The following is a 21,573-nucleotide window of genomic DNA, read 5'->3' as shown; positions in this document are numbered from 1 at the left end:
GAGGCAAGGTGTCACACAGCATGTGTAGCAACCGAATTATTGCGAGAAGAGTGTGGAGTTGCGATTATTTCAAGAAGTTGTGACATTGGATGTCCTCGAAGAAGTTGTGATTGACCGCCATTAGACTACTTCTTGTAGCGTTATTTGAAGTCATTGGCCTTTAGCAATAAGCCAGACACTCTTCAAACTTTAGAAGTCAATATTGAACGTGCTATACATGACATACGACTTGATTCAGTGGAAAAAGTACTCGAAAAGTGGGTTCATCGAATTCGTTGCTGCAAAAGAAGTCGTGGAGGTCATTTGAATGATGTTATATTTAGGACCGATTAACTTCACATTAAATACATTGGAACTTCCTTACGAATTAGATGTTTTTTTCTTTTTTTTTTTGAAGAAAAAATCATAACACTCTTATTGGAAAGCCCTGTATATGTGCATTGCCGCCTGTATGGCAGCACTTGAGCGCAGAAAGCAGCTTGAAGAGGTTTAAATATAGAAAAAAAAGTTCTTTTATAAGTACTTACAAATATACTTACATACAAATCCATATTTTTACAAACATCTGGCAACTTGGTCCATATGTATTTGCGCACATAAATATATAAATATGCATATTCTTTAAGCTTTTCTTTTCAGTATATGTATGTATGTCTATATGTAGGTTTTTGAGAACTGCATAAATATGCATTTTATAGAGAAAGGTCATTGCTATTTCACACACACACATAAATATATATATATACATATTTTTGCTACAGCAAGACAGGGTTGCATGAGCATATTTTGCTCCCTCGTTTCGTTGCTAAGTACGCTGCTGTGATGACGATGATAAATGCTGGAGTTTAGGAACTAGCAAACGGCTACAGGGGTGCTTGCCCTAGAGTATAAATATACATATAAATATATAAAAAATATATATGTGTGTATATGTGTGTATATGCATGCAGCTATATGTATTTATGTGCCTTTGTAAAGGATGTTGACAACGAGTGGGTGTTTTTTCGTTGATTGCAGCAGCAATAAAGATCGCTCTGCCAAAGAACTGAGCTGCTACAAACATACATTACTCCATATGTACAGATGTACATAACCACGTACTTACATATAAAGGCATATAACTCCACATAAGCATACTATTAACCAGCGGGGGTGGGTGGTATGAAAAAAAAAAAACGCATTTGCCGCTAATAATAATTACCGCTTACTTCGAACGCCTACAAAATTGAGTTGTTCTAGCAATTTGCGGAAAAATAAATTTTGTGGTTCGCCGCTGCGCTTCAATGTATCAATTTAGCAGCTGCTCATTTGTGGTAATTTTAACATGCACATATACATATACATATGTATATGTACATATGTATGCACATGCATTTGTGAAATTTGAAATGCAATTAAGATTTTGTAATTTAATTAAATGTAGAATGGGTTTTAAAATTGTATTATTGATGGCCATATTTTTTAATTAAATTACAATAGCATATATTAGAGTAAATTTGCAGAAAAAATTCGACATGAATTTAAAAATTTAATTTAAACTTAAAATTTGTTTTTTAATAAATGCAGAAAAAATTTGAAACCTGTTGCTACAGCGTATAATACATAGTATTGCTCCCCTAACGGTTATATGTAACACCCAAAACTAAGGGTTATATATGTATATGCACTAGAGGACCCGCCCACGTTTCACTGTGGCTGATACATAGGTAGCCCGTACTACTAATACCATCTACATATATGATTTCTATTAGTTAGATTATAAGTATTAGTTAAGGAATAATCGCATTTTTGGTGAAGCAACAAAAATGAATCAAAAAGCATTTCGTGCGTTAAGAAGGAATTGATTTTTGGGGTAAAAATACCATTGAATTTGGGCTGTGCATCAGTGAAATCAATCGAGTCCAATCGATTGTCAGTCTGGTGGACTGCATATTAAGAAACTGTTCTCAACCGTGGAAAGACAAAAAAATCGGCCTTATGGCATCAGTCTTTTGGGATGCCCGTGGTATATTATTCATCGAATGATAAATGATCCAGTTTTAGTTCATTGCACTTTGTATTTGATTGCAGTTCTATTCTACCATTCCCAATATTTAGCAATTTTATTATTTTTCATGAAGGATCAGTTTGAAATTGTACGCATATATGTATGTACTTCATCGTTCCCATTTAAATATTGCATTCCTCTGTGCAATGCTTCGAAAAGATTTCTGTATATCTCAAATTTTAATAGACCTTTTTATCAATACTTCAGTTATGCCGCTATTTTTTTATGCCAGATCTTTTGCAACTTTAAATTACCTGTCAATATACCCCCTCCAATAGTGAGCAGGTATGAAAAAAAATTTATAGCTACCCATAGATGTATTTAATCACCCAATTTATTACTTAAGAACGAACGACTCTATCCACGTTATGAAAACTTGTCTACAGATGTCGCCTTTTACTTTGGCATCGTTTTGTTTATTGCAAGTTTACGCCAATTTAAGGTTTGAATATTGGATACTGCGTTGGTAGCGCAATCTATCGGTCAAACAATCCAAAATTAGCAATTAATTACAAATGAAAAAAATAATTTAAAAAAACACTTTCCAGTGGACCAAATTGTGAATCTAAACCATTCTCGAATCTCCTTGAACACACACAAAAAATTTCATCGAAATCGGTCCAGCCGTTTAGGAGCAGTTCAGTTACAAACACACGGTCAGAAGATTTATATATATAAAGATGTATGTATATAAATGATCAGGATGACCACAGAGGTTGAAATGCGGGTGAATGTCTGTATGTCCATCCGTGCAAGCTGTAACTCGAGTGAAAATTTAAGATGTCTTGATGAAACTTGATAGCTTTCGACACATGAAATGCGAAGATAACTTCGTACTTTGCCCATATAATGGCAGTGTTAAAAAACTACTGAAAGTGCGATAAATATGCCAGAGACATAAAATCTTACACCCGAGATGGTATGAGAGGACTTTATGGGAGCCGGGATAAAAATAAGACGATGGCACCGCCCACTCTTGGGTGAAATTCCATATCTCGGGAACCGACCGACCGATTTCAACTAAATTTAGTACGTAGCACTCTTCTCATATTTCTATGTCACAATTCAAAATCGAACTACAACCACGCCTGCTACTACTATATAGCATAATTTTAAGTTCCTTTTGATTTGCATGAGCACTTGTGAAGAATACTACAGGGTCTAAGTGTACTTTCCTCTGTTGGATACAATCGGCGAAGATTTGAAGACGCGCTTTTCTAGAGAAGTATTGGATGGATTTCAACTGAGTTTGCTGCTTCCAGAAAAAGTATGTGCTTTGAAAAGCAAAGAAATGGAAAATCTTATTGACTGCTTGATAGATTGATTCAAAGGCCTTTTGGATAATGACAACGTCGAACATGACAAACGTGCTTCAAGATAGATTGATCGGCCTGTCGTTGCTACACACGCATCATGACATTGAAGCCACTACAGAAGAAGTTCTCGAAAGATTCTCAAAACTTAGCCCACATCTTTTTGTTTTATGGATTTTTCTTTTCTATCCAATACATGTCTACAATTTATAATGTTTTTTTTTCAATTTAGTAGTATTTGATATTAGAAGGTTGATTTGAAATTTGACATGACATTAAACTGTATAAAGACTACTATATTTACTACTACATATATAATAATCTTCATGTTTCTAGTAAATGTTTATTTAAATTTAAACAATTTCTCAGAAGATTGTGTCATTCGGTCGGACAATAATCCATGCTATAGTTAACCGATTTTTTCGGAGATAGATATGCCAAATTTCGTGAAGATAAGCGCATGATAGCGAACTTTCAGTATATATAACAGTAATAGGTTATAGTAGACCGATATCTGCGGTTCCGACAAACGAGAAGCTCATTGAAGGAAAAAAAGAAAAAATAACGTGTGTGAAATTTCAGAACTGGGGACTAGTTTGTCTACATACAGACGGATATGGCTAAATCGACTCAACTGGTCATGCTGATCATTTATTATGTTAAGACTGTACACGATTAATCATTCTCGCCAGTTTAGGCCAAAAAATGTTGATTTTAATATTGTCTTTGGAAGCGAATGAAAAATAATGATGCAATCTTTCCAAAGTGTTCGGTGTACCCAGCTTGAGATCGACCGGGTTTAGATTTATAGTATCAACCGTAGATACTGAGGCTACCGTAGACTGTCTGTAGTCTTCATGTGCTTAACATTTTTAATATAATAAAATTTCTTACAAATAGCCAACATTCGATCAGTCCCAAGACTTGAAAGAACTCACCATTTAAAATTAATCTTAAACAACACCCTATAATTTGTAACTGAGCTCAGTCAAAAACCTATTGGAAACATATTTTCATATATACGCCTGCATTTCCTCTTAATTATCTTTATAGATGCATACATACATACACATGTACCACGCGATATCCTCTATAACGCATTCACAAAATTCCCGCTTTCATGGCATCTGTTTTCCTGTTGCTATATTTAGCCGCCCTGCTCCACTCAACCAGATCGCGTCTTCGATATGTACATACATACATATGTAGATTTGTAATATAGCTGCAATAATTTAATGACCGTGACTGCGCTGAAAAGCAACAAAAATATACACAAATAAGGCTTTCGAGGAAAGAAAGTGCGCGTAATGTCTTTTCAGTATTAATATTCAGTCTTCAAGAGAGGGGAGCTCGAAAGTAATGCTCCAAAATTAATTTTTGATAACGGGTATTCTTTGAAATATAATAGAATAAACTCTCTTCTTAATAATGTTACACTGGAAAACTCGGTTCTTTTCTTTCTAAAATATTTTCTTTACTGCAACCGTTTTAACTGATAAAAACGATCAGCAGAAGTTCGATAAGAACTCTTGAACTTAATTCTCTACCATCTTTTTTGTTCTGAACATCACTAATAAGCCAATATGCTCTCAAGATCATCTACAGTCTTTCAATTGTGATTTCACTAATTTGGTTTCCAAATTATGTCGACCATGCTGTGCTTGTTCTTCGAGAGAACTACTACCGTCGAAAACGTATTTCTAAAATTGAAAACTTCCAAAGTTCTTTTAGATGAGATTATGTTTGAATCTTATTCTAAGAGATCTATTATTCTGGTTATTTGTGGTTACGGAGAGTACATTTGACTAACCTTTTATATACCAACATATAGGTATATAGTCATAACTTCCCATAAATAGTTCCATTCCGAAGTTATCACATAACTTTGAAGAAAGATTCTCTCTTAAATAATCATATAACGTTCTAGAGTTGATTGGTTGAAAATGGAAGCTCAGTAGCGGCAAACCGCAGACATCCACAATTAAACTATCACAAGGCCCATAGTACAAAAAATATATGCTCTACAGGTTACCACAACTAGCTCTCTTTTGACAGACAATTTTTTAAGAGCATAACTTTTTTATTTTGCAAACTATCATTTGAAACGTTAGATTGGTTCAGACATCCCGAATTTCTTCGGACAAAAATTTCTGTATAAACAGTTAGTTACCACAAGGCCCCATAGTGCTCCTGGGTCCCTTCTGACAAAAATATATGCTTTAACAGTTAGTTACCATTTATCTTGTTGAAACCACATGTCAGCCAAGTTCAGTTCTTCCATTTTTGGCAACAAAAAGTTTGTTAGCATCGAACGATTTGAAATTACTAGCTCTCTTTTGACTAGAAGTTGATGTTCTAGGGTTAGTTACTATATGTTTTTCAAGTTATACAGATATTTTTATGGATAATATATTGACACATAACTTCTTGGTATAGTTACCAAGGTTCTAGGTTTTGAAGAGATATTGATTGATTGGTTGATTTTGAATGTTTCTGAACTCATAAACTAAAAGAATAAATCTCTTAAATGATCTCATGTTCTCTTAGAACCAATTACTATAATAATCTTAGATTATCTTCCTTTCGAACAAAAGCATATGTTTTTATAGATATTTTGTTCCCTAAAAATTCTTACTCCGAACAGCAGCAACGCAGACTTCCGAATAACAGCCTTTGCCAAGTCTTTATATACTTCTTTGACCTCCCCACTCATATTTACATATCTCAAGAATTCCACTACAAATGTGCAACTCAGATTGCCACACTCAAGTGCCATATGCCCACGCTGCGTGCTCATTCCAGTATTTCCTTTACATATCGGCAATCACTCTCATTGCCCCGAAGTCACTTCGCTGCCAGCCAACGTTTTCACATGAAAGTGCGTTTACTTCAATACCATTTCCGATCTGCCGGAAGACACATTGAAGGCATGCAATTCGCGCGACAACAACAAGAAAGCATAAAAAAAAGTCGATGCAAACGAAAACAGCAAGAACTGAGCGCTGTCTGTCTAGGCATTGCGACGTAAGACTTACACTCTGCGACAAGCATTTGAAAGCGACTCCAGCATTGATGCCCTCGCACTTTAGCAGTGACAGCTTGTGACGGCATCGTCTGTGGTTGACATGAATATGCAACACTTTTGTGGCAGCAACAACAATTTACAGAATCACTTAGTATTTGCTTACAAATACCGTAGATTGGCTTACAACGCGCGTTGCGGAAGCGTTTGGGAGGCAGTCGTCTTCATAGCGATTTGGCTTGGCCGCTGCACTTTGATTTAATTGAAAACGTTGTAGTCGGCGCTGATTTATATTGACAGTTAAATGGTTAATGAATGATTTGGTGGAAGTATGTAGATGTCTTCTTACTTCATTCTAGGGACTCATTTAACTCATTTCCAGCCCGAGCTCAGTGGCAATGATGATAAAGCCAACAAAGTACAATTTTGCGAAGCTAGTTTGAGTCTACAAGTCTCTTTAAGTTCAGTTGCAACCATAGAGAATAGGAAAGCTGGAATTATTCTTCTACTTAACGATTCGAAACAATTTTCGAACGGTTTCGAAAGTCTGTCAGATTTTAGTTCAGTTAAAGTTTTAGTCGAGTAAGAGAACTCTTCGAAAAACGATAAAGACACTTGGTGAGCGGTTAACTTTAAGCAAATCTAAGTTCTCTTTCGATATAAACAACAATATCGCTGACGATCCGATAAAATTTTCAGACGGTTTTAAAAGTTTAGCAGCTTTGAGTTCAGGTAGGATTGTAGAATCATCGTAGAATCGAGTTTCTTTAAAATGAGCAAAGGCTGATTAGATTAGATAAATAAATGAGGATTGCACCGCGACCTAACGTCTATTGTGCCCTCTCCTAAGTCACAGGACAGGGACTTAACTCCAGCATATTTGGAAACATGGCTCTAAGGGCCTTTATCCTGCGTCTACAGACTTCTGTGCAGTCAATTAGCAGGTGTTCTGGAGTTTCAGTCTTCATGTCACAGAACCGGCAATTTGCACAAAAAGCTATACCCATGTTATATACGTGCCTCGCCGCTTGAGCCTCCAATAGCCAGTATAGCAGGCGAAAAGTAGCCTGAGTTTATACCTTGAGAGATCGAATACGTATTTAAACCTTTTAAGGTTGTAACCACCCATAGGCAACTTGGCATGGCGCATGCCTTGGTGTTGTTGCCAATACCCCTCCCTCTCCACTCCTTTGTTCTTGTGGAGCAGTTTCTTTATGGTATGGAATCAAACCCAAAACCTAAAAGGTTCGTTTCCTACCATCTTTGTGGATGCTGCGAAGCGCGCGAGCTCATCTCCCAGTCCATTCCTGTCTTTACCTTTGTGACCAGGTAGCCAGATATGGTGCACTTGGTTACGATCTGATAGACTGTTCAGCCGTTCTGTACACTCCTGCACCAATAGCGTTTTGATCTCGTTGCAGAGAACGCTTTTAGTGCTGCTTGACTGTCGCTGAGTATAACTACACGTTCATTGTCATAGTTGCGTTGGAGGTTTATCTCTACACACTGACTTATCGCAAAGACCTCTGCTTGGAATATGTTCGGAAAACTGTCCATAGGTATGGAGAGTTTGGTGTGTGGTCCTCAAACACCTGCACCAATTACCTTCGACGTTTTCGAGCCATCGGTGTACCATTTGGTTGTACTATCCCTAAGCAGTAGCTCGAGAGCGGAATCGTTCCATTCAGCCTTACTGCTGCGGGTAACCTTGAACTTCTTAATGTAGTTTACACTTTTGGTAATACTGTCACTTTGGAGAAGATCCAGTGATATTTCTCTACTTAAATCTTTTATGCTCTGGGAAAGGCTTATTAAGTCAGCGTTCCTTTTCGAGCTCAAGCAGCGATGGCGCCAACCAAATTGGAGTTGAAATAATCAAATTTGTATTGACTTTTTCCGCATGATCCGTCTACCGGCCATCTCTAGACTGTGCTGATAACAATCAGCTGAAATTCACTCAAAGTCGTTGGTAGAGCGTGCATAGCGACATTCTTTTTCTGTAAAGAATGTGTTTCTTGTGAATGAAAAACACTTCAAAGATATAAAAATTATTGCAAAAATATTTATTTTTTATACGAAATCGAATTTTTTAAGCGTAACTTAATTATTACTTCCTAAATTTCACTTAAGAATGTTTTTCCGGAATCTAACAGCAGTCTCAGTCTACTCTCCACACTCTACTCACTTTCATTTCATTAATACTTGCTGTAATGTACGCGTTGACCTAAAATCAGCATTTCGCTCGTATTTTCCAAGCATTCTCTATTACATGCACCACTTCTAATCAACCCTAATTGCTAAGAAAATTCATTGCAGAGCAATTTCCTGCGCAACTCAATTACACACTCAATTAACAATTTATCGAGACAGATTATCTGTGATTTTACGAGCAAACTTCAAAATTAACGAAACCCAAACAAGAAGAAATGCTTAAATGTAGAATGAATGGCATAAGAAATCAATGAATGGAATGTTTAAGTGCAAGTGGTTAAGTGGAATATGGCAGTAGAGAAAGAATTATAGCAGAAAAGGGAAAATATACAGAGACTAAAAGTAGGATGTATCACGCACCGGAAAGGGTTGTGAGGGTAGCATGTGCGTGCGGGGATCAGTTTAGTATATAGAATATAGTTGTGTATACGAGTATTTACATATATATACTAATATTTCTTTAGTATTTATCAACCTCGCCCAGGCTTACTGTGAGCCAACGAACTACTTGAGATTTTGAAGTGCAGCTAAATGAGTGACTTAATTGCCGGCGCTCAGCTTGTAAGCACCAAACACTTGAGTAAACAAATATGATAAAAAGAGCACTTGAAGGCATAAAATGACATTAAATCCTACATACATACGCATATATAATAGTTTCGGTACAAAAAAAATTTTCTCAAAAACTAAAAGTATTAAATTTTCTAAGCCAAAACGCATTATGGCAAGCCTGAGCGCACATTGCGCTTATATGCAAATTATTTTTATAACTTTATAATATTTTTCTTTTCTTTTTATTATTATTTCTTCTTATTACTATTAAGATTTTGTTATACGCACCCTTTGTTTATGACTTTATTACGCTATTCATTGAACAAGCACAAATTCTTTTGTGCCCCCGAAAATTAATGAAGCATATTTGCTGCTGCCCGGACACACCCACCTGGGCATGAAGTCATAGTTGCAAACTTTTATGACCTACTGTGGAGTTTCCTGCTCATTAGTTAATTATATTATGAGCTCCATTGAATAAGCTTGGGTGTAGATATTAGTTAAGTAACTTCATACCAGCACATGACCCCAAAGAGCACACACTTTGTTGTTCAGCGTTATGAAGCCTATGCTCACAAAGTAACTAATTACAAAAAGTGAAGTATTAAAAATATGTATGTTGATATGCATATCGGCTTATATTCGTCATTTCTTTGCTTGCTATGTTAGAGCTCTCGAAAAGTTTGCTTTCAAAGAAATAAAAAGTTATTCACTTGAACATACATACTACATACTATATATTATACAAGATCTGTCGCAAAAGAAACAGGATTGTTAAAAAAAACAACAAAAAATTAATATTTTTCAAAAGTTATATTTTTTTATTCAAAGTAGTTTCCTTGTGCTTCGATACAGCGTTTAGCCCGGTCAATTAGCATTTCAAATGAGTGTTTAAGGTCATTTTTCGGAATGCTCTTGAGAATATCGGTCGTCGCCTTTGGGATAGCTGAAATGTAGTTTTTTGTCAAAAAATCAGTGACAAGCGTCGACCGATGACACGGCGCATTATCGTGCAACAGGCGCCAGGACCCTGCCTCACGGTATTGTGGTCGAGCACGACGAATGCGTGACAAAAGACGCTTCATAACACCAAGGTAAAACACAGCATTAATCGTTTGGCCAGGTGGGACGAACTCTCGGTGTACAATACCCTCGGAATCGTAAAAACAAATCAGCATTGTCTTTATTTTTGACTTCTGAAGATGACTTTTTTCGGTGATGGCTCGTCTGGATGCTTCCATTCGGCACTTTGACGTTTGGTTTCGGGATCATATTGAAAGCACCATGTTTCATCACCAGTCACAATCGAATATTTGTAGTTTCTCGACTCCTTAATCAAATCCTTACAATGTTGGATTCGTAGCAATTTTTGCGCTTCAGTCAATTCGTGCAGAACAAACTTGGAGCACACCTTCCGTAGACCCAATTTATCTATCAAAATGCGATGAATAGAGTCTTTGGTGATATTTAACTCCATTTCCATGTAACGCAAAGAAGATTTCGGCTCATTCTTAATAAATTCCTGCACTTTTTCAATATTGTTTTGGGTAATCACTGATTTTGGCCGGCCCGACTTCTGATCGTCACAGAGGTCCTCACGACCTTCTTGGAATCGCTTAATAATGATCACCATAAACTTTTTCATCATTTGAAATGTTTCAGTAAACGTTTTCCCAAGTTTAAAACAAAATTTAATATTTGCTCTTTGCATTTTACGACCGATGACGAAAAGCTGCTGTCACTTTTTGATCGATAACATCGATTGTAGTTATTCAATTGTCTTAAAATTTTTACGAAATATCAACAAGAGATCAAACTTTTTATTTCATATACCCACCAATAGGTGGCGCCACCAGAAACAGTTATATTTAAAAAGTTCTGTTTCTTTTGCGACAGACCTTGTATGTATGTATTCGGATCCATCATTGAATCAATTATACTATTAGCTGGCTGTCATGCCATATATAAACCTACAGATCCCTTGTAATGCCAGTTAGAGGTTCAGTTTAATACGAGCTGAAGTTTAGGTCATACAGGAAGTCAACGCGAAAGAGACCTGATATCTAATTCCGATGCTTCACACAGTCCCTGGAACTGTGAAGCTTCAATATATCTAAGTCTACTTCTGGAAGCCAAATTATATGCAGTCTCTTTCCGTCTAAATATTTACTGCTTCTCTATTTCTAACGACATTCTTTGACGTAATGCGATGTGAGATTATTGCTTTAATTGTCGTTTGGCTATGTTTTTTATGTCGTTTCCTGCGTTATTGGCCACCTTAAACCATACTGACCTGAAGCTTTGAAATAAAAATCCTTTCTGTAGGTTACGGCTTTTTCAGTAACAGCGCTACAAAAGTTTTTTTTTTTTATTAAAAAACTTTGTACTGTGCTTGCGGATTCAAATTTTTCCACTAGACGCGATAGTTGATTTGACAGCACGTTTCTGACGCGCACAAATTGGCCGTAGCGCTCTTAAAGCCTTACCGACTCCAAGTTTCGGTAGTAAATTTTAATAATTTCGACTCGTTGTTGGCGTATATCTTTCCATGATGAAATGGCAAACCTTACTGAAAAGAAATGTCAAAAGAGCGGGAAAAAATATTCGGTCTACTTTTGTAGCGTTCCTAATGAAAAACCCGTCATGTCATGTCCCTGCAGGGCACGTTTCTGTACATACATATGTAAACTTATATAAAAATTGATTTTACTGCCTACTCGCTTGACTCAAATTTTTGGTCCGTCTGCTATAACACATTCCATGGCGCCAAATTCGCAAAACTTTACTAGCGAAGGCAATAAAAAAGCCAAAAACAAAAAGCAAATATGAGAAGGAAAAAATACTTGAGTGGCAGGAGATATGCTAGCAGAAGCTTTTCCTTATGAAAAATTAAAATTGGACATTCGTACATACAACTGTACATATGTACAGTTATTTTAGCATCTCTTACTGCAGCCAACATCCTTCGTTCATCTACCTACGCTCCCTACAAAAACTCATAAAACACAAATATTTCTATCGAATTGGGTCAGCATACTCAGGCGACAAAGTTATGATGTAACAAATTGCAGTTTGTCTAGGATAATATTCACTTTAGTAGTAAGTACAGTAGAGGCCCGCTAATCCGGATCAATTAAAACCGGCCCCTATTCGGAATATCAGGGAATCCGGATTACCAAAGACATATCAGAACTATGTACTCGTATTAATAAAAAATATTTATAAATTTCTGTTTGTTTATTATAACAAATAATACACATGTTCCAAAAAAAAACTTAAAACAATAAAGCATAAAAGTGAATGTAGTGAATAATAAATATGTGATCCGGATTAGAGAATACGGATAGAGAATGTCGGTCCGGATTACAAGGGACATAATAGAAATTTTGAATTTTTTAACCCTGTCCGGATTACAGTGGAATCCGGATTAGGCCGTGTCCGGATTAGCGGGCCTCTACTGTATTCCAATTTGCTCGACCAATGACGCCAACGAGCAAATACAAGTAAACTTGTGCGAAAGTTGTTGGAGAAAAATACAGATATTCGTTTTCTATTCGTCACTTCTTTGCTCGCTATGTACGAACTGTGATCTCTTTTATAAAAACTTACATGTGAAAGTAACAATAAAGTTATCCACTAAAATGTATATATGTATATGTAAGCATCATTTTGACAGCTTGCTCTACTATCTCCATATCTCCATTTGATTATGCCTAACGCTTTAATTTATGACAATTGAGTCTTCGATTCGCCTTCTCCAATGTGGCATATATGTACATAGGTGACAGCTAACATATATGGTATATAATAGTAGAAATATTTGTGGTTAGTTGCTGCTTAGAATTAATGATCCTAGCATAATTTTGTCACATATGTACATATATAGTATTACAAAGTAATTAATCAACTCTTCTTCTCTTTCTTTCCAGTTCAACAAAGTCTAACTCTGCTACAATATTTATAAATGATAGGGTAAGTCCTTTGAGATCTTCAATAATTAGTAGTGTAAATAAGTGGTTTAAGAACCATTTTGTGAAATTATGTGTGATATATAGATCTATCTACAAATGTATATCATATGTACTATAAGTATGTCACTATTATAATCCAGCGACTCATCAAAGAATTACTAAATTAGAGAAGGTTTCTTATCAACTGTTTTAGAATAAAGTCGTCAGATTAAACATCAACTTAACTGTGGGTTCGACTAGTTCAAGCTGTCGCTTCTCTGCTCACATACCTTTGGGAGAGGCATGGCAGGGAAGTACTTGTTGTATGGAAAGACCAAATTTTGCGGCGAAGATTTGTGGAGGAGTCCATTGCCGGGAAATTTCCACCAACTCAAGTTTTAGGCTTCCTGACCATTGCAGCGTTATCCCAGCGAAGTAGCAGTAGAACTACTGCTCCGGCACGCAACCTTCTCCGAAGTTGTTAGTATACACACTGGTAGTTTGACAACGATATTAGCCTTGAGTTCGCTGACTGTGCGCTCAAGACTATTGAAATGATGTCTAGACACTCAATCTCTAGCTTCAAGTTATTTTATAATTATATTGGTTTGGTTGTCTGGCCACAGCGGTATCACAGTAAGCTGTAAGACAGAGTTTGCCAGCCTCAAGTCAAATCGGCAAGCGTTGGTTAACTATCAGCAGCTGCGCAGTCACAATGTCTTTCTGATATAGGGAACTCTTCGCTATCAGCAAAGAACAACTTTCAATGTTTGTAGTAATTCTAACTGGATCAGAATTCATGCAGTAATATTAAATTTGAGAAGAATCATCTCATTTCTTCCTCCTCGCATGTTACGATTTTACAGGTCAAGGAAAAAACACCTCGGATCTCATATTTTTAGCCATCCACGTGAAATAGCGGAAATATGTATATTATAAAGTAAAGACCTAAGCAGATTTTTGATAACTTCAGGGCTCACAAAGTACTATATATAACAGTCTAAGTGTGTTCCTTCGCTATGCTGAGGGATCGGCCATCAAACCTAACCTAAATGAACCTAAGGATTTGAGGGATCGCCAGCCTATCTCAGAACATACAACGAGTTAGACCCAAACACCAAATTATTGTTTATAACTAACCTTGCCTTCAATTTTAAAAATCGGTAAGGGCTTGTTATCCGTGTGCTGAAATTTTTCTGTTTTTGTGTCAGTTCTTAGAGCTTAATCTTGATATATAAGCACGCATGTCGAAGAAAAGGATGCTAACTCTTCTATCTTTTCAGTAGAGCGAGATCTCATGATATCTTAAGTCAACCAACTTGAAAAGTCCTTCGGCAGACAAGGTCTAAACAGTTTTTTGTTAAATAATACAAAGTCCGTAAGCGCTGCGATTTACAAGAGCAATGAATGGATAGAAAGAAGTTCCGATTGCTAGAGCTGAAAACTTACATAACCATTTGCTGAAGTCAAGTGAGAGACAGGAAAGTCAGAATTAATTTCAGCTGCAGAGTTTAAGAGTTCTGTGTCAAGTTAGAATGCCTACCAGTGACTAGACATCCTGTTTAATGCGCAAAAACAACTACTCGACCGTGTCCACAAGTCAAAATATGTCGGGTGAAGCTCAAAAATTTTTTTAAGTTTTAATTTAATCCATTCTATCTGCTAAAAAGGGTTAGAAAATTTATGAATCGGTTCTTGTGTGGCGATATCTATACCCATGTTATCAAGTTTTCGTTATGAATTCCGCAATGGGTAACACTGCCTTGTAACAACACCCTTCAAACGAAACTTATTTAGAACTTTCATTTGGTATTTTACACTGTGTGTACAGCGCTTCATTATAATGCGACTTATGCTGGAAGCTCCCCTAGTTTAATAACCACGACTGCCTTGTAGACAGGTCACTTTAATTTGCCAGAAAGTAAATATGGCATACCATTTATTTGTAAGAAGTATTAAATAATCGGCGAAAGTTATTTGCTTTGCTACAAACCGCTTCACCCACAAGTTTGGAGCATATTGGGTCTGCGGATGATATGTGAAACCACCCCCAAAGTGGAGGGCAAACATATTTACGGCAGACAACATATTTAATTTTCGGCTTAGCCTCCGTAAAAATATTTCCGTGCGCACCCCAAACGGTCATATGAGACCAGTTAACCATATTTGTACGCGTCTTTTGGCTTCTCCACCTCCTCCTCTCATATAGACTTACGCATGTAACGAAACAAAATTGCTCGCATTGGCACGCAAAGCGCGCAACATTTCGAAAATTGTTGAATTCCACAAAACAAGGTTTTCGGAAACATGAGCAGCGTGTAGCGTAATGCAATATTAACCCTTGGTTATGCTGCTTAACTCCCGTACCTATTTGTATTTGTTGTATTTGTAATATGAGGTTGGCGGCAACTTTGAATGGGTTGTTTCTAGCGCCATTTTATGCTTGGATTTATGAGCTTGCGTGTCTCGCGTATTTATATTTACTTGCCTTAAATGTCATTGAAGCCCTTCGCCGTCTGGGTCGCTATTGATTTTTCTCTTACTACAATTTTTGTGAAGCAAATTGCATGCGAATTTTTATATTTGCTTTAAAAGCAGACTAGAAGAACGGTTTTCGTGCTTCTTGCGGATATTTTGGGTAAAAATGTAAGAAATATAAGGTGAAAGATGTTTAATGTTGTTGTGGCTGTTCAAGTTCTCATACTGATGGAATAGCTGCAGTCTGAAACAAAGAAGGGTCTAGTTTACTCAGGTTAGGACAATATCTGGGCAAATTTAGAGTCTCTAGGAATACCTCGGACAACATTAATTTTAGAAGAGCCAAATAAAAACAGGAACGGACAGGTCCAAAATCTTCTGGACTCTGGGCTATAAACCAAATCAAACATCAGGCTAAATTCAAAGTTTCTAGGAATACCTCAGACAGCACAAATTTAAGCTGAGCCAAATAAAATCGGGCATCGAAGGGGGCAAATTCTGTGCAAACGATTGTGGGCTACGAATTAACCTGCACGATGCTGAGCTACAGTAGGAGCTACCGAACCTCTTTAAAATTATTTAATAGTCTTTGATTTTTTGTCCTCCAAGTGTTTGGCTAGGCTTCTAGGATAAGTCAGTCCGAATGATTGCGTATCTAGCGGCTTTACTGAAGCCTGTGATTTAGCATGTCAGTTTCAAGGTGGGCGATGTGGTATCTACCGGTTTTACTGAAGCCTGGGATCCATCGTGTCGGTTTTAATTAATACATCTTCTGTTTACCTGCTGTACTCACGTGGTTTTTTAACTTCCTGCATTAAAAATGTACCAACTCGCAATACGTCCGAGATCTTGCGCATTTCATGAGAAAATGATAGGATAATTATGTACATCTAGTTCTAGAGAATAGTAAGAGTGTGCGCACGACATAAGTTTCGAAAGGTGCTCGGTCAAAGTTAATCCACACTGTTCTTAATTAGTCAAAATGATGTCGCATATGCCCCGTATTACCAGCTTTGAGCTGTGCAGCTCCTTCTACTTAATATAAAAACACTTTTAATCCCTTCAATAGAGCTTCTAAGCAATTACCCAACAAACTTCGACTCAGCTGACATCAATACCAAGAATCTGTTTGTTTCAATTAACGCGATAGTCATAATCGGTAAGGACAGTGAGCCCGTTACCTCGACTGGTGGCATACTGCAATAATACATGTCTCTCATCGTTGGATCTACTCCACTTCGGAGTCCAGAAACTGGCATAGTGTAAAGTTTTAACGTTCCAAAGACGTCTCTCTCATACCAAAAACTACTGAGCTTCCTTTACAGTATTTCACTTTTCTCGTATATAAGATGGTCCAAACTTAGTACTTTCAGCGCAGTAATCCTATAGCGGATTTCATTATAGAATCCGCTGTTGTTATTGTTGTAACCGCAGAATCGACAGTCCTTGACCGTATAAAAAGTCCGAGTCCGTTACGGTTACGTAGACCCGACTGCCAAGTGAACGGCTGTAAAGTAACTAGTAGGAGATGATCTGATGATAAAGATCGAGTTTTAATTGAATCTACCTCCCGTGTATTTTGTCTGTATGCACTTCTGCAGTAGTTTTTTTTATATATAAGCTATCTTTAGAATCCGTACCTCTACTGCAGAGGTATCTAGTCTGCACAGTTGTCGCGTACTTGTTTCCATTATATGCTTACGTTGGCTTTTTTTTAGTAAATATTCCTCCCATCTTTCGCTAAACTTTATTAGTTCGCCTAGTGATTGGGGGCCTATTGGGTTCACTTTGCTCCCATCTTTCCTAATTATTATGTTTTAGCTGGGTGTATAAGAATATGTATAGCAGAAGCTATAATCTTTATATATATAAATCTTCTGACCGTGTGTTTGTAATTGAACTGCTCCTAAACGGCTGGACTGATTCTGATGAAATTTTTTGTGTGTGTTTAAGGAGATTCGAGGATGGTTTAGATTCACAATTTGGTCCACTTGAAAATGTTTTTTTTAATTAATTTTTCATTTGTAATTAATTGCTAATTTTGGAATGTTTGACCGATAGATTGCGCTACCATCGCAGTATCCAATATTCAAACCTTAAATTGGCGTAAACGTGCAATAAACAAAACGATGCAAAAGTAAAAGGCGACATATGTAGGCAAGTTTTCATAAAGTGGACAAAGTTGTTCGTTCTTAAGTAATAAATTGGGTGATTCAATACATCTATGGGTAGCTACTTATACATATCTATATATATAAAAAAGAAAGTTGTGTTAGTTGCAGCATTTATAACTCAAGAACGGCTAACCGATTTGGCTGAAAATTGGTGGAGAAGTAGCTTAGAACCAGGGTAAGGACATAGGATACCTTTTATCTCTTTATGTCAAAATTTAATACAACTCATAAATACAAAAATTATATTTCAAATAATAAACATTTGTTCAAAATTCATGTTTGTAGGAATCATTTGAATATATGCGTACAATTATAAACAGATTCTTCCCCAAAAATAATACTATTGCTAAGTATTTGGAATAGTAGAAAGGAACTACAACCAAATACGCAGTAAAATAGATTATAACTGGCTCAGTAATCAGTCGTTGAGTATGTATTATACCACGTGCATCCCAAAAGACTGATGTTATAACCCTTTCTGCCGACTTTTTCGTCTTTCAACGCCTGAGAACCGGTTCATCATGTGCAGTCCACTAGAATGACAGTCGATTGGACTTCAGTGGGAAATGATGGAGTTATGTTTCTATTGTCACACACCGACGCAAAAATTCGGTTTTATTACGATTAAAGAGCACTCAAACACTTCTCAGAATCAGTTATTCGTTATTTTTGTTGGATTATGAACTTGCGAGGCGCCCACTTTGCACAGAGCTTTCGCCTCTTTAAGCTTAGCAAATATCTTTTCATCGGTGGATTTCCCTGAGCCCAAATTCAACAGTATTTTCCCCCAAAAAGCAATGCTTTATTAACACTCGAAATGCCTTATGATCCATTTGTTTTAAAAACTAACACAAGTTGCTTCATAAAAATGCAATATCTCATTAACTAATAGTTATAATCCAACTAATAGAAATCATATAGATGGTAGTAGTAGTATTATCTATGTATCAGCCACAGTGAAGCGTGGACGGGTCCTCTAGTTATTTATATATGTTTATATATATATTCTATAGCACAAACAGTTACAGCTTCCTTTCGGCTTTCAAAATGCAATCCATTCAGTCGCTTGCACAAAGAAATTAACTTCAAATGAAGTGAAGTTGGCTGCGTCAAAGCTGTCATTCGATTGTTCTGCTTTATCTCTCATTATTGGGGCGGCTTTCTTTCTATTTCGCTTGCTTGCTGACTTTGTGATTTTATACCCCAAATCAGAAGGAAACAATTGGAATACGAATTGGCGACAAAAAAGGACGCAAAGCGGCGTCTTTAAGTCTAGATGTGTGGGCTATACGGCAGACAAGATGGCTGCTGCTGAGTTGTGGCGTTTTGCTGGACACAGAAAAAGAGGAAGGAGAAATATATGATTGTGTGAAAATATATAAACTTCTTCATATAGTATATCTGTGGTTGTATGTATATACATACATATGTATCGGGTTTGTACTTGTATGAAAAAATTCATTGTATGCACTCAAATGTGATTGTAGCTGTTTTTTGGCGCCGCAAACAACTGTGTGCTCTATTTAACGACAAAAAATTAGTATTAATAAAACAAACATATTTGCTCTTCATTTAGCAACGCCTAAATGCATGCAACATCGTTTTCTTATTGCCGTCAACATAACAGTATATCTCGCAGCCTTAAAGTATGCGGTTCATTTGTAATGTTGCTAACATCTAGTGCTCTAACACTAGCGGTAACGAACGTTAGCATATAAAAATTAGCAATTATATATTTTTTCAATTTTATTAATAAAATATTAAAGTTTTGAATTTATTTAGGCATTAATGTAATATTTTAAGTTTGCTAGCTTATAAAATTTTAAAATTATTTCAACATTGGTTTTGAATTCAAAAATAAATTTTAATAAAAAAATTTGTATGAAAATCATGCATTAAAAATTTTAATTCACAAAGAGTCTATACAAAAATATATGGAGATTGCAATAAGTGTTTCAATATTTCTCGGTATTTAATTCTATTTTTATTTTAATCGAAAAAAATTAATTAATTTGTATTAACATTTTTTAATAAGAATTATTATTTTTTCTTATAAAGTATTCACATATTTTTTTAAATTTTTTTTTAATTATTATGAATTATTTCTTTTTATTTTTTTTTTTATTTTAATTTTTTTTTATAGGTTAGGGTTAGGTTAGGTTTAGATGGCGGATATAGAGAGATCCCACGTGGACTGTATATGCAGTCCTTTGTGAAGCCTTAGAAAAGAAAAATTCCTATGTTCAAACTTATAACTTGGCTTAGTGGCCAATAAAAATTCACATTCTTTTAATTTCCATTCCCGCCAGTTCGGTGCGATGTCTGAATATACATATATATGCGCTCCCAAGTGTTTAAGCCTTGACATCCCAAACGCGGGACAGTCAAGAAGGAAGTGCTGAGATGCTGCCACCTCGTTATCTTTATGGACTTCATGGACTCCAATAGGGCAATGGCCATTTAAAAACCACACAACTAGAGAGAGACTAGCCTTACTGTTTGCCATGCGATCGCTCTTGGGCCAAAATGATTTTGGTGGCCCAGCAGTGGCCAAGCTCCCGCGAAGCCCAAATATCTAGTAACAGAACACAGGAGGATACGGGAGAATCAACACTCTCCCATTCTACTGACAGCGATTCTAGGGTGCCTTTGCTTGCTAGATCATCAGCTTTGCTGGCACCCATACCAGTCTTATTATGTACAAAGACTCTCGATGCTATTGATAGCGAGGTTAGGCACTTCTTAACCAACCCTGAACGCACTGTTAATGAGCTCAAGACTAGTACCGCTGCTCTGTTAAGAGAATGGTTACCTCTTTGAAGGCGGCTGCTTCCGGAGCAGTAAATCTATTGCTATCTTAACGGCTGCAACCTTGGCTTGGAAAACACTGCAATAGTCAGGAACTCTGAAGCTGATGTTGTTAGAGTGCAAACCCTTCCACCAACTTTTCACCCAAGCTTTGACCCATACGTAAAGCAGTTCACTGTCCCTCTCCTCCAACGGTTTCTTTCCACCGATAACTCTCTCGCCGGTATATGCGGAGAGAAGGAGCCGTCAGAGTTCGGTTTGGCGACTCCATGATCGAAGTGACCACAATTACGAAGTCTGCCACTACTCATTACCACGTTTATCATACATACATACATATATCATACAACTTAAAACTGTTCCTTAAACACCATTTTTGAGACATGATGAGTACAGTAGAGGCTCGCTAATCCGGATCAATTAAAACCGGCCCCTATCCGGAATATAAGGAAATCCGGATTACCAAAGACATATCAGAACTATGTAGTATGAAAAAATATTTATAAATTTCTGTTTGTTTATTATAAGAAATAATACATATGTTCCAAAAAAACAAAAAAAAAAACTTAAACCAATAAAGCATAAAAGCGAATGTAGTGAATAATAAACATGTGATCCGGATTAGAGAATACGGATAGAGCATGTCGGTCCGGATTACAAGGGACATAATAGAAATTTTGAGTTTTTTAACCCTGTCCGAATTACAGTGGAATCCGGATTAGGCCATGTCCGGATTAGCGGGCCTCTACTGTATTTAACTTTGTTTGTTTGGAAATTGACCGCAATCTTGTAAGTTTGCTTACATGATTTTGTTTGTTTTAATAATTAAAAATCGATTAAGTGGATTTTAAGTAGTTCTCTGGTGTACACTTTTGCAACAATGTTGCAATATTTATAAAAGAAATAGAAATTTTCCGCTTAATGAAGAGCAATTCACTTATCGAGCGAAGAATTTTCACACACAATTACTTTAAGACACGCAATATAGCCATTTACATACATACCGCCGGATTTAATT

At 36.5% G+C, this 21,573-nt stretch overlaps 1 protein-coding gene across 6 annotated transcripts in view; it reads left to right on the top strand.

Annotated features, from left to right (window-relative positions):
- The window catches only part of LOC126760481 (guanylate kinase), a 179,536-nt gene that overhangs the window by 43,587 nt on the left and 114,376 nt on the right, over positions 1-21,573 (top strand). For all 6 annotated transcript variants that reach the window (XM_050476130.1, XM_050476131.1, XM_050476132.1 and 3 more), the window contains exon 3: positions 13,075-13,117. The gene's annotated coding sequence lies outside the window, so the exon portion shown is untranslated. The remainder of the gene's footprint in view (positions 1-13,074; positions 13,118-21,573) is intronic.

This window comes from Bactrocera neohumeralis, chromosome 5 (genome assembly GCF_024586455.1).
Source record: "Bactrocera neohumeralis isolate Rockhampton chromosome 5, APGP_CSIRO_Bneo_wtdbg2-racon-allhic-juicebox.fasta_v2, whole genome shotgun sequence".
In the NCBI taxonomy this organism is placed as follows: Eukaryota; Metazoa; Arthropoda; class Insecta; order Diptera; family Tephritidae; genus Bactrocera; species Bactrocera neohumeralis.
Note: the sequence above shows the minus strand (reverse complement) of the source record. Positions and strands in the feature narration are given on the sequence as shown.